We start from the raw sequence: 15002 nt of genomic DNA, 5'->3' as shown, positions 1-15002 counted from the left end.
ATATAAACTGCTTAGAACACTATCTCATATGAAGTCAGGACTCAATAAATAATAGCTGCTATTATTATTGTCATCATTATTATCATTACTAGGTACAAAAATAAAAAAAAAATTAAAAGATCATATCATTTTCAAGGATGCTCCTGTCTTTGATTATGTTGGTCCATCTTCCAAGAATTCTCTTATTTTAGCATTCTGCCAAGATTCAATGACCTTTATTCCATGAAGATTTGTATTATACCTTCATTAAGAAATGCTTTTGCTTTCCTTGCAACTCCTAATGGATTTATCTTTAATGAAGGAATGGATAAAATATTTAAATATGGCTGCTTTTTTCACGATATATTTTGTATCATCTATTTTTCAGGGTTGTGTTTGTGTGCGTGTGTGTGTGTGTGTGTGTGTGTGTGCCCTTGTACACAGGAGGGGTTAAGTTACAATAATTCACTGAGTAAACGGGTGATTTGTTGGTACTTTTGAGTGACTTAAATGTATTTCAGGGTGTTATGGGAAAAGCCATCCACAAGCAATAATTTTGAGTGTCACTGTTCTCTTTGTTATCTTGATGGAATTTAGTACAATCTCCTTGAAGGGTGATGCACTAGACCTTTTAAATAAAGGGGATGAAGAGAAATAAGTACGCTTAACCTGGACTACCTGCCTTCAAGAGATTGAACTGTGGAGAATGAGAAAATAAGAGAAGGAAGAACTCTTTTTGCACTACAGTGACTCAAGGCAAGAATGATATCACCCATGCACCTCTTCATATCTTTTGTACCCATGTGTCTGCTGTGGCATCAATGGGACAAGTCACTCTCCACATCTCCAGAAGAAGTGCATAACTTCTAGGAAAAGGCAACACCTTCAGATTCTGCATCTGGATCTCCAGTAGCTTAAACCTGCCCTCCCAAATACCAAATGGTACCCAGGCACAAGACATTTTTGGCCTACTGGTTGCCAGCAGATTTTAAAAGTTTGAAAATGTATTGATCATGATGCAAGACGTTATTCAGAGGTTTCAGCCTCAAAGACATACAAGCACAGCTGCGTATTTCACAAGTTTCAGGCCCAATCTGATTGTCAATTCCCAGAATACACTAGTTTTTCAGTGGATGTACATATATAAATAAACTAAGTGTATACAGAAAAGCACGTATATCTTTTCTTTCCAAATTGCCTTCCTTCACTCTACCTGATATAAACTCCCTGATGTCCTGGCCAGAGTAGTATTTTTGGCACAATATTGTTCCTGATTTCTCTATTGCCTCCTGGGGACCTGCCTTTCAAACATCTAATGTGAATATTCTCATGAATGCCAATGATATACAGCTACATTTTTCCTTCAAACTTTTCATCCCCCAGGCACTCTGAGTACTCTGTGACTACTTCCAAGATATCCATAAGTAGATGAATAGCAATTACTTGTAATAGAGGGTAGAAAAGGCAAGGGCATTTTTATTGGTTCTGGGAAGATTTAACTACATTGATACAGCATTTACTGAAAATCCCCATCACCCTCAGAGGATGATGAATGGCCACCTCCATCTCAGCTCTGCCCCGGGAGATTCCTGGGTACAAAGTGCCCTGAGGTCTTCCTTCCCACACAGAGAAATTTGTCTCCATTCATTCTCACATGTTAACTTCACTTGAGTTTAGTGAGCAGTGAACACTTTATTCACTCCCAATTCAAATCAAAATAAAGGTTTAATTTGCTTCCCTGTCTTCTGGGCCTAATTTCCCTTCAATGAACACTCATACTCTCATTAACTCAAGGAGAAAAACCCCCTAAGTAGCCTTTGATTAGACTCTGAAGGACTAACTGTTCATGTGGAAGCTTGCACACAGCTCCCACCAGCATTAACAAGAAACTCCTTTTGTGGATGTACCACATACCCCAGGGCAGAACAGACTATGAGACATGACCAGCAGGCTTTATGTGACCAGTGGCCCATAATTCACAGTTCAGCTACTTCTGAGTTCAAGTGTTGAATTTCTAGGATACATATCAGTCCTCCATCTCCCCAGCAGACCCACCATTTGCAGGTAGAATACCAAGACATCAACTCTTGCTAAGTGTCAATAACTTTTATCACACAAGAGATATCAGAGCAGGCTTGAACAGAACTTGGTTTTATGGAACATCTTCAGGGTCTGCTTCTTATGTTAATGGGTCAGTCTCCCAGATGAGAAAAACAAAAACAAAAACAAAAACAAAAACAAAACAAAACAAAACAAAACAACAGTTCTCAGTTCCTTTGCTGTTCTTTATATTCTATGACTTCCACTTATTATTTATATTCAAAGAATCTCTATAGACAAAGCAAAAAAAGAAGTTCCACCTTAACAAAGAAAGGACTTACTCTCCCCAAATCTAAATTGAATTCCACTTGTCACGGTTGTTATAAACCAACTTAGAGTAAGATGACGAGTTGTATGTTGGCACAGAGGTAGAGCCTTACCTGTATATGTGTGTATCTTTTCATGCAGGTGGATTAATTTCTTTATCAGACATTATTTTCTTCTTTTGAGTTCCCCCCAAAATAGACTGTGAATTAAGGAGATGAATTCAAGAAGTTGAGTTGGGAGGCAATCCCGAGAAACACCAGATGGGAAGTGATTATTCAGACAGAGGATGAAGATAAACGTTTGTTATCAGGCCTGTTATCAGTGTGCTCAACTGAACCTCAGTCTTTCCGGGAAACACTGGGTACAAAACAAAGTGCGGTTATCCCAACTGAGGGGCATAGAAGATGGGTATTTATTTATAGTTTCCCCATCCATTATTGATTGAGTGTTGCTTCTGGAAGCATTAACTCTCAGGCAATTCTACTTTGTCTTGCATGGAGGAAAGCATGTTTCCCACATGAGAAAATAGTCAGAGATAGTTAGGTTTCCACAGTAGTAGCTTCTCTTCAGGGTTGTACTGGTGCATTGTGGGGGTGGATACTGGGGTGGGAGATTCATTCAGCAAATGGACAGCATCTGCTACAATTATTAAATCTTTGCCATCTATTAGACATAGGATTAGACATTAACCTTAAAACACAGTCAGTGCCTTTTATAAAGACTAGACTTCAAAAAGGATTTTTATTATGAGAATATCAAGGTTATTGCTATTAATCAATCTTCTTCTTTTGCAATTGGCTTTTTCATTAAGTAAAGAGAAGATAGAGAAGACAGGACTTTTAAAAGATAAATCACACTAAATATTAAGATTTGGCCTTTCAAACCAATTTTCAAACTCAAATATTAAGGAAACATATCTATGTCTACCTAGACATATATGTATGCATATATTCAAAAGGATTTAGTAATTAACAAGGGTAATGATGAAAAGTTAAAAAAGAAGACAAGATATTTTATACAAATAAACAGTGCCTAATATTAAGAATTTCCAAAAGCATGACCTGGGATTTTCAATCAATAACTACTGATAAATACACAGAAACTCATATCTAAAACCAATTCATGTACCCTTCACATTCAAGTTATAGCATAGATGCCTCCAGCAGTTCTCATGTAGAAAGTGTTATATGTACCAACACTGATTCTGCAAACTTGTTGGAGTTAAGACAAACTTATTTGTATAGCATTTTGAATATTAGAATGCATTTCACATTCATGTTTACTTAAAATTCACAAATACATGTGAGAAAGGTATTATTTATATTTTAGGAAAAAAAAAACCCTAAGAGATGAGAGTGAAAAATAATGTGACTTGCTTTACGTCACAAAACTAGGGAACGGTGAAGTCAAAAATCAGCCCCAATCTTCTAACTTGTGCCTACATGCACAAAGACAATGCATCCATAGGCACTATTTCACTCGGAACTTTTGGTCAGACCAACAGGACCAAATTTCTTGAGTTGCGTGTGAATGGAGTGTTTCCTGGGATGCAATATGTTGAGTTCTACAATCAGGACCATCCCAGGAAAATGGGGAGAAGTGAGACCTCTAAGTGGCCCTTAATATGCAAATAATTTTAAAAGCACATGCTGAAGTCTTTGGCACTTGTACTGTTCAGTATATGTTCTCCAGAGTCACAGTTCTATAACAGCACCCTTTGGGTCCTTTAAGACTGATAATATTTTGTAACTCTCCTTTTCAAATGAATCCATTTTTCCCTAAATGATTTCCAAGAATGGCATTAGTTATGTTAGCATTCTAATATCCTTCCTAGAATGTATTTTTACTCATTTTTCACTTATATCCATTTACATAAATATGAAAGAAACCATACAAATAAAAGAAGGCATATACCTAGTTGTTCCAATATTGAAACGAAGATTAGATAAGAAATGAAAAAAAAACCCTACCTATCCAAAATGGCTTCATAGAACTTAATAGTACGCAGAAAGCTTGAATTATTAGAAGTCCAATATCTTTCAATTTATAATTTGAATACATTTGGGTTGCTAAAGGGACAATCAGAAGTTCTAAAGATATCACTTGATCAAAAACTTCAGAAACAAACAGCTCCCACAATATTTCTGTGTAATAGTGTGTATATCTATAGAAAGCTGTTAACATTCAACAGGAAAAAAAAATAGGTCAGTAGCTAGTGACTTTATCTTCTCCAAACCAGCATAGCTGAATTCCTTACTTTTAAACTCAGTGATTCCATCCTTGAGGCTTCTATAGGACAATCACTTATATATATATATACCTAAGTTTTGCTATAGGTACTATCTCTAATTTTCTGTGTGTCTTTGAGAACATACTTTGCTTGTTTGCAAGCCAGTTGTTTACCTGATAAATCATGGAGCAGGGAGGAAATTGAATAGATTGAATTAGGGAAGTTGACCTGATGACAAGGATCATGATAGTTGGCCCTAGGTTAATGGAGGATCACAAGGTGGGTGGGCCCACTCAGTATCTTAGCCACACAGGTCCTCCTGTTCACTTCAAGGTATCATCATGTGGGCATGAGTGTAACAAAGTAAGCATTATGTAACAGAATATCAAAAACACAAAGTTATGGTGCCTAAGTAATGTTGGCAGCTGTGGTATGAAAAAATATTCTGATGTGAGAGAAAGAAAGATAGCAATTTCAAAATGATGAGGTAATTGATGCAGATATTGACTGTATCTCTATAATTCAACCAATAATAAATTCATTAAACCATTTCAAGGTAAAATCTAACACTAGCTAGAGGGAAGGCGATTACATAAGTCTTACTAGCACATACTTAATTTAGAATGTTTCTTGTAGACAGTGCTTCCCTGCTATAAAACTTTTGAACCGCTAGGCCCAGGAGTGGTTACTCACTCAATTTAAAAAATAAATAGCCTTTGCTACCACTCTCAATTTTTTTTTCTTGAACAATATATGTTATATGTATATTCACATAAATTGAATGGCTATATCAAATATTGAAGTTTCATATACTAAAAATATCAGTTCAACGATTGCTTTAGCTTAATGGAAGGCCTTAAAAAATTCTGGGAAAACAGAAAAGATCTTCTCTTTATAAGTTAAGTTGTCTTACCCAGTGGGCAGGAATTCAACAAAAAAAATACATTTAATGCTGAGAATACTTTATATCAAAGAAACAGATTAAAAAGTAAAAAAAAATAATCATTGTATTCCTTTCGTATACAAGACATGAAACTAATCTATTGACTTCACAAATTTCCTCTGGTTGTGTCAGCCTAATCTAATAATTGGCTCTAATTGAATCTTACGATTATAAGAAAATAATCAGAGAGGTCTATATGCTTACATATATTTCTGACAGTAGATATCAATACAGATACATTTGACTTGAAATGTTTAGAACTCAAAGATTTTCTATAACTGAAAATAGATTTGGCTTATGACATACAAAGTATCAATCTTATGGAGTGTTCTTCCTTGTATCCTTATATAATAATATTATTGGTACATAATAAGAAACATTTCTATGAAGTTCCAATTTAATTAATAAATTATTTATTATAATTGACAGATAAATTGTGTTTTTGTGCTTGTATAATTATTATCAAACTGTGCTAGGGTACGTCCTTTATTTTTTTTAAGTTTATTTATTTATTTTGAGAGACAGTGCTTGAGCAGGAGAGGGGAAGAGAGAGGGAGAGAGAAGATCCCAAGTAGGCTCCTCACCATCAGTGCAGACCCAGACGTGGTGCTCAAACTCACGAACCATGAGACCATGACCTGAGCCGAAACCAAGAGTGGGACACTTAAGTAACTGAGCCACCCAGGGGCCCCTAGGGTATGTCTTTTAGGCAACCATGTTTCCACATCTCTTAGTCGAGGAAAACAGGCATTTTTAACTTTTCTATTATATGTGCAAATAAATAAATAAGTACTTTTACAAAAGTATGTATAAAATATATATGGTACATATAAAACATAGGAAATATATCTACTCATATAATTCATATAGCATATATAGAATATTATTATAACAGCTATATATTGATTATATATTACATATTTCTATATTGTATATAGCCTATATTATTGTATGTATGCATAGATATATAGATACAAATACATACAGCATTTAGAATGGTTAAGCCACCAGTGTTGTGTTGACAACCTATCAGACTATTAGGAGATAAGAGGATTCAGGACTAATGAGAAAAGTACTTTCTCCAAATGGCTTTCCTTCTATCCTTCCTTTGGTCGTGTGGGAAGTTCCTAGCTGGTGTTAGCAGGAGGAGGCATGTGGAAGACACACAAGAAGAACCACCAAATGTAAAGGTTATGCAATCTTTGTGAAAGCTTTTTTCATTTTTTTTTTTTTGGCTTTACCCAGGGCATTATTTTAAGTCCCTAAAATGTGATATCTGCAACCAAAAAAACTAATTTAACAAATATTGATTGATGACCTGCTAAGTGCTCTTCATGTTAGTGATTAAAAAAAATAAATAAATAAACAAGGCAAACATGGCCCCTGCCCTCTTGGAGCTGTTATTCTAAAGACGGTGCCAGCAGAGACAAAAAGAAAATAGCCAGAATCACAATAAATAAAGATTGCATTAAGTACTAAGAAGGCAGTAAATGGGGGCATCTGGGTGGCTCAACTGGGTTAAGCATCTGACTCTTGAGTTCAGTTCAGATCATGATTTCACAGTTTGTGAGACTGATGCCCACGTTAGGGTCTGTGCTGATGCACAGAGCTTGCGTGGGATTTTCTCTCTCCTTCTTTCTCTGCCCCTCCCCTGTTTGTCCTCTCTCTCTTTTTCAAGATAAATAAATAAACATTAAAAAATGGAAGTAAGTGGAATAATAAGACAGTGACCTCGGGTATAACGAGGTGGGGAGTCATTGCTCTTTTAAATAAGCTGATTAGGGAAGATCAAATCTCTGAAAATCCTTCCACCTAAATATACTGCTAAAATATTGCCTTACTGTATGCTAAGATGAAGGTGAGGAATGAGCCTAAAGACCAGATTTACCTTAACCAGAATTATGAGAATTATTTTAATAAGCATCTATAGTCAGTACATACTCATATCCATGTATACTTTTTTTAATGTATCAAGTACTGATTAACTTTCTTTTCAGTTCTTTACATTGCAGAACAGGAAATGGAGGCTCAGAATGTCTGTAAGCAAAATAAGTTAATAAAATCTGAACGTTCTCCAAACAGTTCTCAATTTAAATATTTGGACAAATGTACAGGAAGACAAAAATACTCTGAGGAACATAATATGCATTTAGAAGATTGTTAGATCTTGGCAAACTCCTATAATTCTAGAGTTTTTGGTATGGAGCTAATGGTATAAAGAAACTTAGAATTTTGAAAAATGCTAAGAAACACAGAAGCAAACTAAATGAAAACTACAATCCCCAAAAGGCAGAACACACGTAGCACACCATAATAACATGGTGTTGGCTTCTGTCTTAAATCTTTCTCCTAAGATGACACTATGCGAGGGTGTTGGGACTGGTCAAGTAACCATTAGGATATATTTTCAGCACTTTGATTAGATTAAGTGAAAAAGTAGCCTTTGATTTACAGAAATTCACATCACATTCAACTCCTACTTGAAACACTTCTGGTCCTTAGAGCAACACTGGAACTTGATGCATCGTGCTGACACTATGACTTATTTTTTAATATTTGTAAAGGGCAATAAGTGAGAATGAGTTCTTATATCATTTTACAAGCTGGATGGCTGGTTAGTAGTCATTTTTATTCTGACCTGGCTTGAACTTGCACAATACTCACATCGCCCCTGGCATTTGACTGTGTGCAGATTACATTTTGTTTCTCTCTCCAGAAATTGGACACTGCCTGGGAAATCAGAAATTTCCTAGAAAGCCATATTGCACGCCTATTGATTTAAGAGGCTGACATGAGCTACTTCCTTGTATCCCAAATTCCATTTTCAAACTTTGCTTATATATGTGATAATTTATTCAAGAGCCAGTTCTAAATATTAGTGCTCTGAAACTCTGGGTCTGTGTCTCAATCTTTGAATAGACACTGGATCAACCATTTGATAATTTAAAAAAATCAAATATATTAATAACTAATTATGGGTGAGGCAGAGTAGCAAAAATTTACATAACTAAAATTAAAATATTTTAATTGGTTATTTATATTTTAGAGACACATCTGAGGTGTTACACACTTAAAACACTAACTTACATTTCTTAATTCCCATCTTTCCTAATGTTGCAGGTAAAGGAAAATGAATTTGGGATTATTTGTTTGTTTGTTTGTTTGTTTGTTTCCTTACTGAGAGACAGAGAGAGTGAGGGCCAGAGAGACAGAGACAGGAAGAGAGACAGAAGCAGGGCTCACCCAAAGTGGGGCTCATGTTGACCCAAAGCAAGGCTCATGCTCACCAGATGTGGGGCTCAAACTCACAAATCATGAGATCATGACCTGAGCTGAAGTCAGATGCTTACCTAACTGAGCCATCCATGGCCCCTCATTCATTTATTCTTGTAACACACACACACACACACACACACACACACACACACACCCCACAACAAAAGAAAACAAAAAAAACCCACAGCAAACAGTATTGGGTATGATTCTCCAAGACTTTAAAGAAATTTACATGTCATTTTAATAAACTCTGACAAATGCAGTGACATAAACAGGGCTGGTATTTGGTAAAAATGCTGTGAAAGTACCTTTCTTCATCTAAGGGGAATCAGGAAAACATCCTGGAGGAAGTAACTGAGATGTGAAGAATGAGCGGAAGGGAAACCTAGTGATGGTGTTGGGGAGTGAGAAGGAGAATAATGTTCTGATCAGAGGGAAATATATGTGTAGAAGATGAAAGTAAAAGATAACTTGGCTGATAGAACAAACTAAGTGAGGTTCACTATGGCTAGAGCATGAAAGAAGAGGGTAGGAGAAGGGTGAGATGTTTTGAGGCAACAGAAGAGATGAAGATCATGTAACAACCTAGAAAGAGAATGGCCGTACTCACTGGAGGAAGGCTAGCAGCATTGTCATAATTAAGAGTTTATCGACCTGAAAAATAATGATAACTTGTTATGGCTAATCCAGAGTTGTGTGGAGGAAAAAGAACCGACCTGCCCATTTTAGACTGTGTAGCAACACTCTGGCATCCACACACCAGAGGCCAGAAGCACATTTCTCCAGTTATCATAATCAATATCTTGACATTGCCAAATCTAAGGGACAAAATCACCACTGGTCCAAAAGCACATTAAGAGGATTATACAACATGATCAACTGAGATTTATCCCAGGAATGCAAAGATGGTTCAACATAAGAAAATCAGTGAAATACACCATAGAGACTTAAAGAATAAAAACCATGATTATTTTAATTGGTGCATGAAAAAGGATTTGACAAGGGGGGTCTGGGTGGCTCAGCTGATAAAGCACATGGCTCTTGATTTCAGTTCAGGTCATGATCTCACGGTTCCTGGGATCAAGCCCCATGCCTAGCTACGCACTGACAGTGCAGAGCCTGCTTGGGATTCCCTCTTTCTTTCTCTCTCTCTCTCTCCCTCTCTCTCTCTCTCCCTTTCTCTCTCTCTCTCAAAATAAATAAACATTTTTTAAAAGGATATGACAAAATCTAACACCCATTCATGATAAAAACATTCAGAAAACTAGGAATTTTTCTTTTTAACTTTCTCAAGATGATAAAAAGAATTTAAGAAAAACCTACAGCTAATATTATACTTAATAGTGAAAGACTGAAAATGTTCCAACAGGATCAGAAATAAGACGTGCATGTCTTCCTTCACAATTGCTATTCAATATTGTACTGGAAAGTTCTTTAGGTAAGAAAACAAAAGAAACAAATCCAGGAGAAAAACAAAACCATCCCTTTTGCAGATGGCATGATCTTATATTAAGAAACAAAACAGATGAACACAGGCGAAAGGGAGAAAAGGAGAGAGGGGAGCAAACCATAAAAGACTCTTAACTAGAGAGAACAAAATGAGGGTTGTTGGAGGGCAGGTAAGCAGGGGATGGGCTAAAAGGGATAGGCATTAAGGAAAGCACTCGTGACGAGCACTGACTGTTAAATGTAAGTGATGAATCACTCAATTCTATTTCTGAAATCCATATTACTTTATATGTTAACTAACTGAAATTTAAATAAAAACTTGAAACAATAAATAAATATTTTAAAAGTTAAACAAAGAAAATCCCAAAAAAATCTTCAAAAAAGCTAATAAACAAATTCAGCTAAGTTTCAGGGTACCAGATCAATACATAAAAAATATGTAGTGTCCTATGCACCAATGAGCAATCTAAGATGTAAATTAAGAAAACTATTCCATTTACAACATCATTCAAAAGAAGAAAATACCCGTGAATAAATGTAACCAAATAGGCACAAGACTTGTACACAGAGAACTAAAAAAAACTGCCAAAATATATTAAAGAAAACCTAAATAAAAAAATGCCCATGTTCATGGATGGGAAAACTTAATATTGTTAATTTGTCAATGTCAACTACTTAATGTGATCTACGGATTCAAAGCAATACTTATCAAAATTCTAATGGCGTCTTTTGTAGCAGTGGGGATTTTCATACATTGCTGATAGAAATGGAAAATGTAAAAACTACTTTGGAAAATGTTTCTTAAGTTAAAAATGCATATAATCCTTTAATTACAGTCTTAGGTATTATCAAAGGCAAATGAAAATATTTATCTACTGAAATAATTTCTCAAAAAAGTTAATAGCAACTTTATTCATAGTAGCTCTAAACTGGAAGCAACCCAGATATCTATCAGTAGGTGAAAGGGTAAACAACTAATAGTATATTCACATAATGGAATACTGCTGAGCAATAAAAAGGAACAAAGATAGTAATACAGGCAATTACTTAAAGGAATCTCAAAAATATTATGCTAAGCTTTTTCCACACTACGCAGAAAGGGGTCCATATCGTGTTGCTCTGAGTTCCTATTGTAGTTTAGAGGGATACTTTCATAGTGTCTGGTGCCCTTGATGTCCTGCAAGTGAAGGAAGACAATGTCCTCAAATTCCTTGCAGCAGGAATCCACTTAGGTGGCACCAACCTTGACTTCCAAATGGAACAGTACATCTACGAAAGTAAATGTGACGGTATGTACATCATAAATCTCAAGAGAACCCGGGAGAAGCTTCTGCTGGCAGCTCAGGCCACTGTTGCCATTGAAAACCTGGCTGATGTCAGCATCACATCATCCAGGAATAGTGGCCAGCTAGCTGTGCTGGAGTGAGCTGCTGCCACTGGAGCTTACCTGTTGCTGGCTGCTTCACTCCTGGAGCCTTTACTAACCAGTTCTAGGCAGCCTTCTGGCAGCCGAGACTTCTGGTGGTTACTGATCCTAGGGCTGACCACCAGCCTCTCTTACGTTAATCTGCCTAAAACTTCTCTGTGTAACACAGATTTTTACTTTGGGCTATGTGGACACTGCCATCCCTTGCAACAACAAGGGAGCTCACTCAGTGGGTCTGATGTGGTAGATGGTGGCCCGTGAAGTTCTGCACAAGTGTGGCACCATTTCCCATGAATACCCATGGGAGGTCCTGTCTGATCTCGACTTCTACAGAAATCCAGAAGAGATGGAAAAGGAAAAGCAGGCTGCTGCTGATAAGGCTGTGACCAAGGAGGGATTTCAGGGAAAAGGGACTGCTCCAGTTCCCAAGTTCATTGCTGCTCAACCTAAAGCCCCAGACTGGTCTGAAGGCGTGCATATGCCCTCTGTGCCTATTCAGCAGTTCCACACTGAAGAATGACCCACAGCTCCCACTGCTCAGGCCACCGAATGGGTAGGAACAACCACTGACTAGTCTTGCACTGCTTTTCCACAAAGAGCAAAGGCAAACCAAATGGAAATAGTTTCTGAAAGTTGAAAAAAAAAATGCTAAGCTAAATGTCAAGCATAAAAGAGTACTATACTATACAAAGCTCTAGAGTCCGAAAACAAAACAAAACAAAACAAACAAAACTAATCTACAGTAATCAAAGTCTGATAAGTGGTTTTGGGTATGAGATGTGGTAGAATTAATTCTGGAAAAAAAATCAAGAAAGAACTTTGGTCCATGATAGAAATAATCAATATCCTGATGGAGGCAGATAGTTACAGGGGCATATACATTTTTCAAACTCAAATTAAAATATGTATGTACATTGTATGTGAATTATACCTCAATAAAGTTGATGAAAAGCATATTCTGGAGAGAAGATGGAGTGAAAGAAATGTACAAATGAAGGGTAAGAAGATAAAGAGAAAAATATATTTATCTAATGCTTGACTTTTGTGTGTTTATGTACATAAGCAATTCTCTTTTAGGCATATTGTTGGCTTTTTTCTTTTTCTTTTTTTTGTGTGTTTGTTTGTTTGTTTGCTATTAGTCTAATTTACTCTGTTCTATTCACACTCCCTTTCAATGTTCCTCAGCACCTGGTAATGACACCTCAGTTTAGTCATTTGTCAGAACTTTTAAGAAATAATAAAAATACCTAAATATGTATAATTGCAATCATAGAGTTTTTAACTTGAAAGTGTTCTAAGAGTTGAGCTGCACCAAGTAGGCATTCTCCTTGGATTTTACAATTTCCTATCTCTCTTGCACACACATGCACGCGCGCGCACACACACACACACACACACACACACAGACTTTTCTAATGTTAATATTTCTCTTTCTCTATGTGACTAGACATTAATGTCCTAAGGGCTAAAATCAGACCATCAACGGATACATAAAATGACAGTCATGTTATGATCTATATCTACACACTTAGAACTGAAATCATCACTTTACTAACAGCTTAGCTTAAAAATGTGTATTACAATGATGTGGAAGAGGGAATCTGAAAGAGCCTGTTACACACTCTCCAACAGCCCCCTCTTTCACTTCTGCCACACTGACTTCTTTTCAAAATCATTCCCTAAGTGGGTGGAAACATTTGAAATGGATCAGTGAATTTTACCCTTTATGTATGATCCTATAAAACAGTAGCCACTCACCATTCTCACCTTATAAATTTATGGATCAGAGATTACATTTGTAAATAAAAGAAAACAGGGAAAGAGAAATGACATTTTCTACAGAGGAATTGGAAAGCAGCCATCTTATTAACACGAAGGTCGTCGGTCTGGCAGAAAACCTTAATAACACAAATGCTAAACGTAACTCTCAGATGTCTCTTGGAGTTGCCAAAATCATTTCCATTAAATTATGAATTAGAGAGACCTGACTGTACGAAAGACAAAGTGGCCAGTACTTGAACTGAGGAAAACAACATGAATTGGATTGGTTTGGGAAATAAATAAATATTCAGCCTTTCAGCAATTATGCTACCTATATTGACCACCTGTCCACCAACCATAACCTCAAAAAGAGAACAGAATAATAAATGAGAAAGAGTTGGAAAAATTAATGACAAGAAGTCATTTATCTACAAGGGCTTATTTTCTGCATTTGTGAAAGCAAGACTTCATGGTCCCTGATCTCCTGGTTTTGGTCTTGGTTGACCTGACACCCAATTTTTGACCACACCTGATTTTTCTTCACTGAAACCTCTATCAAATAAATATTGAATTATCTCAAGAATAGCCTGCTCAATACATTCTTTAAAACGTTTACTTATTTTTAGGAGGGAATTTTATTTCAAATGAAACTACATTTTCTCCATTCTTCTTCTTTTTTATTGACATGACTATTCCATTAATCATACAAGTCAAGTATTTCAGAGTAACTCAAAGCCCCAAGCTTTCCCTCCCACACCCACAAATTTAGTTAGCTATTAAGTCTTCTAGATTTAACTTCTATTCTACCAAAGTCTTATTTTGACCCTTAGAATCACGTCTAAGTTGATAACTGAGGTGCAAAAGACTTCCTTCATATTCTGGAATTTAACAATAAAGATAATAATAATGGATTAATAATTAGTATTTAGCAAACATTACTATGTGCCTGGAGCAGTGTCAATAATTAGCTGTGCCACATATGGATTATATCACTTAATCCTCCTGAAAACATGGGATATACATTTGTTTATATTGGCTTTTCTCAACCACAGACTCTGACACTAGGACTTGCTTATCTGGGATGTGATTATAGGAAGCACAGGTGAGATTCTGGGAAATGCAAGACAGAGACTGAAGAAAACCTCATAACATGTCACACTGTTCCTCTGCAGACACTGTAAGGAACCACACAGTGTACACTTCAGTATTGTTCCATGAAGGGATGGAAAAGGTGGCGTATTATTGACCTATTCCTTTACTTCATCTGAGAATATTAAATCCCTGGCACTTCTGGTCATCACTTCCAGTTTGCCTTCTGTGTTGAAGAGCAAACTCCTGGAGGCTCTCAGACAAGGAAGCAGGGGTAACACAGGAACTTGAAGAAGGGAAGCTTTTGTTTCTCCAGTGGGATCTGTGGGTGACCTTAGAGGCATACTGACAGGACATGGATTAGTCTCCTACAGTACTAATTAATGTCCCAAAGTTCCTAATGTGGAAATTGATACAGCACCTTAGACAGGCTAACTAACTTGGCCAAGGACACAATGCAAGTTGTGTAGCCATAGTACAAC

The 15002-nt window shown here is 36.5% G+C and overlaps 1 pseudogene; it reads left to right on the top strand.

The window, feature by feature from the left end:
* Positions 1-12244, top strand: part of LOC115508493 — a 607545-nt pseudogene extending 595301 nt beyond the window's left edge.
* Positions 12245-15002: the final 2758 nt, after the last annotated feature.

Source organism: Lynx canadensis, chromosome A2 (assembly GCF_007474595.2).
Source record: "Lynx canadensis isolate LIC74 chromosome A2, mLynCan4.pri.v2, whole genome shotgun sequence".
Taxonomy (NCBI): Eukaryota; Metazoa; Chordata; class Mammalia; order Carnivora; family Felidae; genus Lynx; species Lynx canadensis.
The sequence above is the reverse complement of the archived record's forward strand: the minus strand, read 5'-3'. Positions and strand labels throughout refer to the sequence as shown.